The sequence below is a fragment of the Lonchura striata genome, chromosome 8 (genome assembly GCF_046129695.1).
Source record: "Lonchura striata isolate bLonStr1 chromosome 8, bLonStr1.mat, whole genome shotgun sequence".
Taxonomy (NCBI): Eukaryota; Metazoa; Chordata; class Aves; order Passeriformes; family Estrildidae; genus Lonchura; species Lonchura striata.
This window is the reverse complement of record NC_134610.1, coordinates 18,959,664-18,973,344: the sequence shown is the minus strand read 5'-3', so window position 1 is coordinate 18,973,344 and position 13,681 is coordinate 18,959,664. Positions and strand designations below refer to the sequence as shown.

General features: G+C 36.0%; 1 long non-coding RNA gene across 2 annotated transcripts in view; it reads left to right on the top strand.

Annotated features, from left to right (window-relative positions):
- LOC110472759 (uncharacterized) overlaps positions 1–13,681 on the top strand; it is an 87,453-nt gene that overhangs the window by 2,512 nt on the left and 71,260 nt on the right. The window contains exons 2-3 of one of the 2 annotated variants that reach the window (XR_013340370.1): positions 2,337–2,486; positions 3,466–3,644. The exons of the other annotated variant lie outside the window; for it this stretch is intronic. This is a non-coding gene — a long non-coding RNA (uncharacterized LOC110472759). The remainder of the gene's footprint in view (positions 1–2,336; positions 2,487–3,465; positions 3,645–13,681) is intronic. 2 annotated transcript variants of the gene reach the window in all.

Here is a 13,681-nt window from a genome sequence, read left to right as displayed (position 1 = left end):
ACAGTTAAACAGTTCTTTTTATTGTACTCCTGGAAAGCACTAAAGGACATATGTGACTTGAGCTGTTCTTATTCATAGCTGAAACAGTATAAGAAATGTAATTTCCCTACAGCTCTGTAAGCAGGAGTCCTTTCTGTCCTGGATCAACAGGTGTGATAGAAGTTAAGAATCACACCTACAAAAATCATTGTTTTAGCTGTTAAGGCAGCCAACAAGATGTGAACTTTGGGCTAAGTGCTAGTATTGGGGATTCTGGCAGATGGTGGGAACTATCCTGAAATTCCTTTATGAAGAAAAGAAACACAGTTGTTGTATATCCTTTAGATTTTAACTTCAGGTTTTATAGTACTGAATTGTACTATAATTGGCAGATCTTTTACATTAAACTGTAAAATGACCTCTTAGAGATAAACATTATTTCACTCCTCCCTTCTGATAGAGTTTGAATACTTAACTGATGCATGGATGCAGCACTGCTTTTGTAGATCTGGAGGAGGAATATTTGATTATTTATTTTTAACCGTGTTACAATTTGCTAGCATTATTCAGCCTCATTTGGCAACCCTTTTGTTAATATCATGTAGATGTATGCTGTGAGATGCAAATCACAGTTATGTGCTATATAGACATGTGAGGAGACAAAGGGTTCTTGCCCCCACAAACTTGCCTCGATGCACTCTCCTGAAGGTGCATTGGGATCTGATTTCACACTCTTGACAAAGTGTTTCCTTTTGTTATTTTATCTCCCATGTATTATGTCAGCTGGAGGGAGCTAATCTCCCCATAAAAAAAGCAAGGCAACTTCCTTTGTGTGCAGTGAGTCCTTCAAGATATTTGTTTATCTGCAGTGATCATTTGTAAGCACAGCTTCCATTTATGCGGCGTCCTTCAGAGCAATGTCACTGTGAACATAATGAATATATTTTGTTTAAAGATTCTATAAATATATATTTAATTGCAACTGCCTTGAACAGTGATGTAAGATAGGCCTTTGTGTAGAGGAATGGATGAGTGGTGAACCATTTTTCAGATCTGAGGAATTCTGCTTTGCTTGAATGACCAATTCATATAAAGAACATTTCGCCTCCCCCCCCACTCCATCGACCCATCGACCCAGTCAGTTTGGGTATTTTTATCTTTCCTTTGAATATATTAGAGTTTTCATTATTCCCCACCCCATATCTAATTTTGTGGTGGATCAACTGTTTTGACAAATATTTGCACTATTACCTAAGAAATTAATTATAAAGAATTAATACAGCTCTCAGCAGGGTTAACCAAGAGAGAAGAGCCTTCCCACCACAGTCTGTGGCTGAATCCAGCTGGCAAAAATCAATGTGCTTCTGTTTAATTATGATTAATGTTTTCACTTATTTTATAATTTTGCATGCAATTTTCTTTTTTTTTTTTTCAATTTTTCATCCTCTTGGAGGATGATTTGGCAATTGGTACTCATAAACCAGAGAGCTTGGTTCTGTGTCATCTGATTGCTTATCAGCAAGAGGATGCAACCAGTAGTGGACTGTGACTGGTCCATAATTTCCATTTTCTTGAAGTACACGGCTACCAGAATACAGGAGTCATGTTCCCTGCTACTAACACTGCAAAGCTTGGAATTGTCATCTGGGACTATTTTACGATTACCACACAGGAAAGTTTCTGTTACCCTTATTTTCATTGAAGAGCATTTTAAGAAAAATTACTCACCTGTTTCTGTTGCTGGAGTGACATCCTCATAGATAAAGATGTCTGCTCACTAAAGGACTGTGGATATTGGTGCCAGAATTTATTCAAAGATAAAAGAACTACAGAAATATTTGGCTGTATGCTTTTTCTTATCATGTGGAAGAAAAGAAGTTGTCTAAAGTCTCAGTCCCAAAGAGCTTGTAATGATAGTAGAAGAGCAACCAAAGGAAGCACAGAATATATGATAGAAGGAGAGGGGGGAAAGCAGTGAAGCCACCACATTATGAAGCAGTTTAGTGGCTCTGAGCTTCCTAGTTCTATATATACACAGCTGGTGTTAAAGTAATTTGCTGATTGCTTGTGGTTCTACTTATGTATACATGAGTGTCTGTATATTTATATGCTTACAGACTCATGTATTACATTAAAAGATCATTAAGTTTGAAAATGAGAATGCCTGAACTCAAAAGCTATCCTTATAGTCTTTATTTTTGTGATTGCACAGTATTTTTCTTGGGACTCTTACCTTGTTCAGAGCATAGAAGGGATGAATCCTGCCACTTGCACAATTATTTAATATTTTGATTTATTGAATTATTAAAAATATTACCTCAGGCTTTATTGATTGCAATCTCCAATTTATCTTCTAGCTGTTGCACCATTTCAGAAAGAAGTCCTAACAAAAATATTTTCCTGGTTGTATATCAAGAGGATGTGATTCACGCCATAAAAAAAGTTATGTGGCACGATGAAATGGAAAGATATATTGAAAATATGGTCAAACTAGAACAAGATCAAAGGTGAGGCAATAGACTGATTTAAATTTTTTCAGCTAAAAGATATTTTTTTAGAATGGGAAAAAAAAAAAAAAAATCTATGCTCTTACCAGGTATTTTTCCTGGAAATGAAACAAAGTCTTTTGGTAAAGCTTTAAAAGTAAATTAGTCTGTCTGTCCTTTCCTATGTGCAGAAAGCTTCTCCCCAAGTGGATAGCAAGACAAAATTATCAGCAATCAAAAGTTGCATTTTTTAAAAGGCAGGTATGCAAAACCATTACTAGAATGAAATTACATTTTCCCACAATTAAAATATATAATTGCCCGTGTAGGATAGAATAAAACGTAGACTTTAACATTACAGCTTAGCTTGAGGAAGAATGTATAATTTACAGAAACCACCCAGGCAGGTGTGGGTGGGGTTTTTTTTTGCTCCACCAAAGCATTCAATGTGTGTTAAAGAAGAGTCATTCTAGAAAGGTCCTGAAAATTTATGATTTATTTTTTATCCTTCAAAGACTTGAAAATGGGGAGGAATTACCTCTAATATTTTACAAGTGCAGAAATCCATAAAGCATGATACCTTGATGTTGGTCTTTAACAGTTTTCATAACTTTCAAGTTGATCCAGTTTTTGAATTTCCAGAACTCAATCACTTGAACTGTATGTGGTGCATATGTGAGTATGTCTTCAGCAAATATATTAAAGGAACATTAAAATTTCAAATTCAAGCACTCAGATGTTGGACTGTGGTAAAATTAAAGTTGTCTGTTTGACCTTATTTCCTGACCCTGTAAATTATGATTAATTTTTAGAAATGAAGGTCTGTAATGAATGAATCAGTAATAGAGTGGGTATTAGTAAATATGGTGATACATGTATACATGTTTGAACAAACTCAGTAAAGGTACAGGAGGTGCAGAATTTCATTTGTTAATCATCTCTCTGTAGCTGGGTCTTCATGTCAAAAAAAGCAATGCTGTGTCACTTCTGTCTCTTGTAGGTGATGATGAAATTTGTAGCTGGTTAAAGAAAATGGTTTGTTTTTTGGAGTGCTGCAGTAGTCTTGAAATGACACAGAGCATAAATATCTGGACACTTAATCCAAACCCCACCTAATTGGTTGGAACCTATTTGGAAGAAGTTTACAAAGCTTAATTCTTACAGGTCCATAAAAATAAGGTAAATTAGCCCTATTTTTTTCCCTTATTTTCCTCTCTTTCCTATAGTGCATATATTCTTTCTCTAAAAATAAAAAATTAAGATAATGGTGCACTCTGCAGTATATCAGTTTATAAATCTCAGTTAATAACATTAGTATTTTCATATATAGTTTGCCTTACATTATTAGCCAAATATTTATATGGTGCCTTCAGAAACATAGAAAGGTATTCTTGGTTGTTGTCTTAATGTTTTATTTTGAAAAAAAGAAAAGGTTTAGACTTCCTATTCCTGCCCAAGAAGCTGAGTCCACGCTGTTGCTGTTTTATGGCATGCTGCTGGCATGGGCAGCTGCCAGTGCCTGGTAATGCAACTTTTCATTACCTTCTCTCTGGCACAGAACCACTGCTGGCAAAATGGTTTTCTCAGTCAAGCCACCCAGACCCAATCTGTGTAGCAGTACTGTCCTACCAAAGCAGAAAAGCAGTTTATAGGAGATAATAAAGAGATCTAAACACTGTTTAGAACCGTATATGACACTGTTTATGTGCTATTTCCACTCTAATATTGCTTTATGAAAAGCTGTACAAAAGCTCTTAAGATTGGAACTGCAGAATTTTTTTTCTGTGTACATCTGCACAAGCTGACTTTATAGCTATCTATTTCTTCCTTTTTATCTAATGTCCTGTAGAGGTCTTAACTGTGATTACAGAGAGAAACTGGAAGCATATTATAAGTGGTAAGAGGATATTTCATATAGATTGGTTTTAATTTTTATTATGATTTGTACACCAGTATTACAATTAGGATGACAATCTAATTTACCAAGCAGTATATTGAAGTACTTTGTTTAGTGTTCCATCCCCTCATGGTAGAGCTACACCTTCATTCCCCCTTATTTTAACTATTTCAGCTCATTTACTGAAAATTCATCTCTATTTTTGTTGAGAGATTACTTCTTTATCAAGAAATTTGTTTGGTCAATTTTTTTCCTAGTAAGGTTTAGTGGAAAAACAGCCTGCTTTTTGTTTTGGAATGTACAATTTCTGTGGGGAGGGAATGGTTCCTTCATAGGTATTTGTTGTGATAGGACATTTTACCTTGTCAGCATCTGTTACAGGTATCATTTCATCAGTCTAAGAGTAATTTTATATGGATACTGATAGTGATGGCTACAGTGTCAAGAGTCAGAAGGTAAAATGGGTCGAAACTCTGAGGTTTTCCTAGGGTTTTTTTTATTTAAACAGATTATGTGATTTTGAAAATCACCTGCTTAAATGTGTAGTAGATTTTTCATGTCTCTTTTTAGTAAAATTACAATTTATGTACTTAATGACAGATTGGCCTTATTCTTTTTAAGAATTTAAGAAGACCTTATTCTTTCTTTCTCTCTCATACCCAACCTTAGGAGAAGGGAGATGAGGGAGCAATGGGAAGCAGCAATTTTTATCCTCTTTCCCCAAAATAGTACATTACAGAGCTGCCTGATTTTTTTGCTTAAGGACTATACTGAAAAATTCAGATCTTTCATGGCTGAATTGTAATTTCCTGTTTTAAAAAGCCCAAAAGTAAGGTCAGTCTGATTATGCTTCTAAGCCAAATTTAACACAGATCCTCTCTTTAAAACATTTAAAAATGCTTTTCATGTCAAAATCATCAAATGTAATCCACATACAAGGTGAAATGTTTGTGAAAGGCAATAAAATTTACCCAAAAGATTTAACTTAGGTTCCTCTTAATGGAAGAAAGCATGAAAAGAGACAAAGGCTTTAATCTATGTTTTTTTCGTAATGTTTTCCTGTTTTTGTGAGTGTACCCAGGGTACTTAATGTGTTTGCAATTATACCTACCAGTTGGAGGTGTACTTGACTGAAGCGACCCAAATCTTTTATAAGAAATTCTGCTAATTATCCTGCGCTTTGAAAATAAGGCCTGAACTATAATTATTTATGGGAGGGATATTTCAAGACATGTTGTGTTAGAGCCAGGCAGATCCATAGCATGGATTAGTTGTCTACCCTGAGCACTGTGTCGTTTAAGATAACTAGTGTAGGTCTGCCTGCTGATACGTATGAAGGAGATAAGTGCTCAACAGAAGACAGACCGGGTATTTTAACTTTTCCAAGTAATCCAGCATTTGCATTCAGCAAATCCTTCACTTAGGAGGAGTCCACTTCAGCTGTACAGCCCAAGTGTTACTTAAGTCTCTTTAGAGAGTTTTCAGGATGCCCCTGACTCTACAAAGGCTTCAAAAGAATTAGTTGATATGCTGCACCTATAAAAACAATTTAAGTAAATCTAAGTAAGTCTTTTTGCCAATTATGTTAATGAAATTGCAAATGGACTGTAAATTTAGAAGTCCTCTAAAATTCAGCGCTGGCCCAGCCATTAAATCAGGCTCTTTAATCTCTCTAATTGGTGCTTTTCAGTATAGAAGAATACATGAACCCTGCTGAGTTTTAAAAGCAGTAGGACATCTTCACTAGCCAGTAATAGCCAGTGCAAATATACTTCTCAGACTGCAAGTCTCCTGTACTAAATAATGATATGGAAAAGTTTCATTTTAGTGCTACTCGTCAGTGCAGCTTTACTGTTGAACAGTGCTTGGCTGCAGCTGTGCTGGAAATGGATCAGCTCTGCCCTCCATGACTGTAAGGTTCCTTTCTTTAGGGTGAGTGTCCTGTCCCTGGGATGAAACTTAGGAGTAGCCAGAGGAAGCTATCCTGCTGAGAGAATTGGAGGTTCAGTACCAGAATTCTTCCCAGGAGCCATCAAGCTTCTCCTCAGAAGATCAGAATGAGATTTTTACAGACTGATGGCTGGTTATTTAAACCCAGGTAACAGAACTTAGAAAACCTAGAGGATAACTTGAACATACTTAGAATAGCAACTTCCCCTCACAGAAATACAACTCTTAATTGATGCTAGTTCTTCTTATTATTCAGCTCCTTGGCTTCAGTAAATCTGTATGGGTTCACTAAAATGCATGAGGTTTTTCAGCAGCTAAGGAGTTACTATTCACTTAGTATTTCATTTACAGAAAACCTATAAGGTTGCTACTTTCTACACATTTTATCTCAATCTCACTTTCAGCTGCTCTATGCATTCTCTCCACAGTATGACTTCTGCAGTAGCAGTGTATGTATACATCAGGGTGACATCTCCCATCCTTTAGCCTTGGAAGGAAAAGAGTTTAAGACTCAGTGAGTTTAAGCCTTATCTCATCTCTGATTATTTTTACACTAAGTTTTAGCTGAAGTCCTGAAGAGCTCTTCTACTTAATTTTTTTTTTTTTACATTTTTCTACAATATTTTATTACCCATCGCTGTTCGTTTTCTAGAACAAGTTTAGAGTGTGTCATCCTTATGATTTGTATAAGGATCCCAAAACAATATAATAGAGCTTCTGCTTCAAATAAATAATTCTTCAACATAATTTCTTTTCCTCACTATTGGTGGAAGTAAAAAAGCCACTCGGTAAGAGAAGAGAATGCAAAGCTGGTGGATCCACTAGAGAAAGTCTCTGCACTTCTGTGTCTGTCCCATACTAAACAGAATCTCAGTCATGGAATATCCAAAAAGATTTACTCCATATGGTATGTTACTTATGTAAGTTGACTTTACATAATATTCTCTCTGGGAGTAAAAATTTTTGTGTAGTCTTGCTTTTTTATACTATTTCAACAAAGCCTTTGTTTTAGATGTATCTAGCTGGCCATAAGGAACACACTTTTCCTGTCACTCTTTTTTAATTTTGTTTGGGGGAAGCTAAAAGGTCTATAGTTTCCAAGGATAGTTTTAGAGGTGCTAATTTCTTGGTGTGAATTTTTATTACCATAATTGACATCTGTCACTTCTCTAGATTGTAGTTGATGCAAGATTAAATTCATCAGAATATGCAGGAGGATGACAAATGGCATAGGACTGTACTTCAGGTACAAATATTGCAGCCATGTTAGCATTTTCCTGAATTACTAACTTGTGTATGATCACACCTACACATGTGTACATAAACACCATCACTTCACCTTCAAGATAACTCATCTTTCCTAACTAATACAGCCAAAACCAATCTTCTATCTAGTAAGAAATTGGAGAAATGGGGGAGACTTAAAATTTTAATCCATGTAGAAGTCTAAACATGCCAGTCAAATTCCCTTTATTTTCTTCAGGCATGCATTTTCTGGGGTTTTTTTGTTGTCTTAGCAGGAATTTTGTTGATGTTATTTTTGCTTGTGTTATCTACTCAAAAAAGAAAGCAGTCATTTAGTGTTATGTAGTAATCTCTTAGCTTTTTAAAAACAAATTATGATGGTTACACCCAAATGGGGGAAGCAATAACAGAGAGGGAGAAATGATGAAATGATTCTAAGATGTCCAAAAGCAGCTGTAGGCTAATGCTTTTTAATAAAGTTCTCAAATACAGTGATATTGGTGTGTCTTGTGCAAAAGGCTGTTCTTCTGGTAACATTAATTTAAAGAGATCTTATATTTCTGCTTTTACCGAGAATACTTTGGAGCAATATATTCTTGACGTGTGCTTGTGGAAAAAATGCTATTCATGGTTCTCTGATGTGTGTGTATAGTTTATGGCTGTTTGCGTGCAGGTATAGAGGAGTCACATGTGAATTTCCCACTTACCCACAACCCTGTTGCTTTGGGCATTGAGTGGTGCAGATAATGTTTTGTTCTAGAAGTCTGAAGCACACTTTCTTAAATGTTTTAACATCAGCTTGTCTTTCTTGTAAATTATTTCAAATGCCTGTGTTGAGTCCTTCAGGAATTATTTTTAAAAATTTATTTTGATTTTGATTCCCTTTCTCTCTGACACTTTGGCTTAAACTAGGCATTGCATGAAGAATTTTACAAACTCTAAAAAAAATAGTATGTATAAATTCAACTTTAAAAAATTCACAATATATTTTTTGTAAAGTGCTTTTTTTATTATGCATTGTCAACAGTTAAATGATATATTGCTGTTTCATACAAGATGGAGTAGTGTTAAGTGAGCAAATGTTAATCCATAAGCATAGGTTTTAAGGAAAAAAGTGCTAGATCTGCAAAAGTTTGTACAGGTTTAAGTATGACACTGGAGAGCTGCTTCAGCTAAAGTGACTTTGAATTAATTCCTGAAACAACTACTAGTCTTCATTGCCCAGTGTCCCCAAACCTTGTTTCAGTTCTATTTAGGATGTTTAGTTTTATCCAATGTTAAAATTTACACACTTTTTTCTCCCCTGTTACTCAATGTAACTTAGTAGCAGCTGTAGCAATATAGCAAAACAATTCTCTTCACCAACCTGCTGTGGTTACTATTCAATAATTATCCAGTTCAAACTAAGTATTACATGATACTGCAAAAACAGAAACAAAAAAGATTAACCCCCCAAAATCTCAACCAAACCCCAGGTTTTCTAGCATGAGCTAACAAAACCAGTGTACATAATATGTCATGGAGCAACAGCTCAGTTAGAATAATAATACATTAGAAAAACAATAAAAGTATTCTTGCTTCCTTTGTGCACACCAGATGCTTCACATCTGAAGTTGTTACAAATAATAAATATTGAAATGGATTATGTTTCTCCAGGACAGTGTAGTAAAATATTCCTTGCAATGTTCAGGAACATAGAAAAACAAGAAGTATTTTATAATTACAGATGGAAAAAATTTCTACATCTTCATTGTCTTAAATATAAACTAACTGAATAAAGTCTGGGTATTTGACAATATAATTGTATTTTTTTGTGTAATATCTGGATATTAAATTCTTCATGAAAGACTAAAATAAATAGACTGAAGAAATACCTATTTATTACATACTTTGTAATGAGTGACAGACATAGCTGACCACTTGGATGTCTTATTAATTTTCATCATAAAATCTATTTTTTTTTAATTTGTTCATCTGCAGTGAGCCATTTGAACTTGACTTTCTTGCCTTGGAATGATGAAACAGTCGTATGTCTTGAGCTCAGGAAATCTAAGCTTGTATTTATGTCAGCCTTTGCCAATTGGATTATTCCACTTTCTTGACAAGCGTTAATATAATTCAGTTCTGTATCATAATTTCCATGTTCTTTTGAATATGGACTGTAGGAATTTTTATTTACAGCTGCAGAGTCTGTTAGACCACAGTTTAAAAACAGGTTGTTTTTTTTAAGAAAAGATGTCTTCAGAGTGTCAGATAAAATAGTATTTAGCTTTTTGTCTTTTTTGTCATATTCTGATTTTTCTCCAGTGCATAACAACTCAGTATAAACAGACAATGTTGTGTTAGTTGCCTTCTTCAAAACAAACATGCTGCTAGTACGAGACTTCTGACAAGTGGCATCATTATTAAATTGAGTAAGACTGTTAGAAGTAACAGAGTCTTCATCTTTTGGATTCTGTTCATCCTGTGCAAGTACAGTATCACTAGAACAGCTCTTATGAGGTTTATACATCTGATACATTTCTTCATTTCCAGACTGAGTGTCCATCTTTGCCCAGGCATGCTGTGATTCAGTGCAAATAGCATGGCTTAATGCTGTCTTTGGGGTAGACACAACTAAGAGGGTTGTTTTCTGTGTACGAATATTTTGATGTGAAAAAGTGGCATAATTATTATTGTTGTTGCTATTGAAGCTGCATTCTTTGTGATTCTTTTGTACTGTTACATCATCAATATTAGTAACCTGTACAACTTCTGAATTATCAGTTTCATTAATTTGTTTCTCTTGCTTCTTCCCAATACTATCCACAATTACCTTATCTCCCTCATTAATATCCCTTCCACTTTGCTCTCTATTCTCTGGTGCTTCTAGTTTATTCACCTTATCTTGCACGTTTCCAGCTTCCTCATCCTTTCCCTTATTGCCTGCTTCATTTTTCTTTGCTTTACAGGTATTTGTACATTCTTTTTCAGACAGAATGGACGAGTATTGATTTTGTTGTGAAATTGTGGTGTTTTTTTTATTTTGCTCCATCACAGTGGGATTTTTCTGAGATTCCATTTTGTTGCCCAGAGGTTTATTTGTATATACATTAGAATCTTCTTGAGCAAAACCTTCTGGGGGCCACTTTGTCTTATTTACTTTAGCTGATTCTTCAATAGAGAATGTTTTCTTAGATGTTGCATCATCTGTTGAAGGAGGCCATGTCATTTTTAATTTACCTCTTTCTGTGATTTTCAAATTATTATCCAAAATATCAGGACAAGCGTCTTCGGTACCTGAGTATAAGCCTTTATCAACTTTTGTAATTGGTTTAGGATCAACAGGTATGCTATTAATGGGATTTGTTTCTTCAGCCTGAGTTTTGTTAATTGAACTAAGCTGATCTTTAGAATTCCATAATTCCTTATGCTGCTTGTGTCCAAAACCTTCATCATAATTTCCTTTTGATTTGAAAAGTTGCTTAAAATGGGGTTTACAATATATTTTTCCATGGAGAGATGCATAATTTCCCAAGCTGCCAAATGGAAGAAAATGTGTTTTATGCTTTTACGTATCATAAATTACCATACACCTCTCCCTTTCTCCCTCCCCTCCCACCAAAAAAAAGGTGTCTAAAACCTTTACTTGCAAATACCCATACAATTTCAAAGTCAAAATGAAGGAGAAGAGTCATGCTTGGTGATTTAAGAAAAAACATAAACTCATTCAGTTCTTGCACAGAATAAGCTTCAAATAGAAATGTTCCACAGCACTTCCGGGCCTTTTGGACTATTTTTCTTCATCTTATTAAGTCCAAATCTTCAGTTTTTCTACAAAGTAGCAGCAGAATTTAGTCTTTGTGCAAATTACAGAAATTTGTGTTAGATTTATATTTGGATTTTCCTCCTAAATGAAGTAAAGGAAGTCTGTGTAACTAACCCAGAGTGTGTTAAAATCAAAATTGTTGGTTTTTGCAGATAGGGCAATAAATCCCACATTTTATATTAAGGTTACAGAGTGATTAGGGTGATTTGGTAATGCAGAGAACCATAATAAATAATTTTTGAGTGAGGAAAATTAAGAGAAAATTTGGCGTTTTGCGGATATCTTGAATTCCACCTGAATTCCCATGTCTACTGCCTCTGTTTCATGCTGTCCTGAAAGTCTGCAACAGGCAGTAGGAAGTAATATGGGGAAGAATGTGGAAGGTACTGGGATGTAACAGTCCTATAAGGAATTCAAAGGACTCATTTCATGTCACAGTGCAGCTGTTAGGGGCAGAGAAGAAAAGGAGAACTCAGGATACCACCCTGTCAACCCAGCATCCTACAGGCTGAATAATCCTGCTGTTGAAAATAATTTCATCATTGGTATGTATATTCAAAAGCAGGATTGTGTGAGTGAACATGCAGTTAATTCTTACCTTAATTGACTGCCACAGTGGTGACACCGAAAACACGATTTATGAAAATTCTGCTTATCAGCAACTAGACATTCCATGGGGTACACTCTCTGTTGACAGAGTTTGCATGTTTCATTTTCCTGAATCTGCAGTTTCTACAACCACATAATAAAAGGTTACAAATTAGTTTAAGCCACATGTTATGATTTGATTTGAGCAGTATCAGTCCATATATTTTGTTAGAACATTTTCCATTCTCTGCCAACTGGTGTCTCAGTTGTTTATTGTAAGGCTTGCGTTTTCTTCAACTAACAGTAATACTTGGAAATTTAAAAACTACTTACCTTTCCCTTTGCAGGAATCCATACATTTGGAAGAACTTTACCAGGTACAATATCTTCCATTTATTTGTAATAACTAACTGTTGTGTGAAATGTGGTAGAATAATAGAGCGTTTTCCAATAAGTGGACTTGAGTATGCTGTATGTATAATCTTTGAGTGTACCACGTGATTTAAAGATCAGTAAGTACAGATGGATGTTTGAAATTCCGATGAGGAATTTTTGCTTAGCCATGCCAAATGCACAATAGGGGTTACCCCTTTTGTGGTAACCTCCAGACTGTGCACTCACATGGTCCAAATATGCTATGGACATAATTATTTGTGATTTTTACAATTTTAGTTGTCAGGCCTGATACTTTTTTCAGTTGACTTTTAATACTAAGGTAGCTACATTTATATTAATAGCTTTATATATTATTTATATATAAATATATCTATATATAAATATAGATATTATTTAATTATAAAGAAAGCTATTTCTCTATAAAGTACAAAACATGACTAGAAAGTTTCATACCAGTAAGGGGCACGCATACCAGTAAGGGGCAGTCTGCATGCACAAACCACTTGTGAGCCAAGCACCAGGACTCTGATTATTCAGCTGATTATTCTTAGGTACACAAGTATTCTGAATGTAGAGGGGGGAGAGGAAGGAGATAAGGTAATTAGGAGGGGAAGAATGGTGACATCTATCCTGAAAAACAGTCTCATTGAATGGTTACTTTGCTTAGTTGGAAAATAGATAGTGAGTGTTGTGCCTCAGAAGGCGAATCAAGAGAAGAGGAAAGCAGAGGGAAATTAAGGGAAATTTATCCCAAAACAACTTCCAGGACTGAATGGTGAGGTAACATGCATCTCTCTGAAACTGAATTGCATATTGTGTGTCAGTGGCACAGTTTTGTGGCTGGGGCAGCCTCTGTGAGGAGCAGCAGGACCTGCCCTTGCTGGCACAACCAGCTCTGGATGCATGGCCGCTCGGCCACGCTCCTCCTGTCTCTGGGAAAACATGTTCCAAGAGGGCAAAAAGCTGCACATGCAGCCAGGACTGGGGGGCAAAAGTGTCAGAGACAGCCCTGTAAACTTCAAGGTCAGAGAAGAACAAGGGGAGGAGAGGCTGCAACAGAGATTGCCCTGCAGGCTGTGGAGGCGCCAGGGGAGCAGGTTTTGAGCAGGCAGTTCCCTGCAGCCTGGAGTGGAGCACGCAGGAGCAGTGATCCACACTACGGCCTCTGGGGAACCCACAGTGCGTGTTCCCAGAGGAGCTGTGGCATACGGAGAGCCCAGGCTGAAGCAAGGGACAGGTGTGTGAAGGAAGGAGCAGCAGAGAGGAACTGGTATGGACTAACCCCAGCCCCCAATCCTCTTCCCCTCTACTGGGGATGCTTCTGGGGGTGGG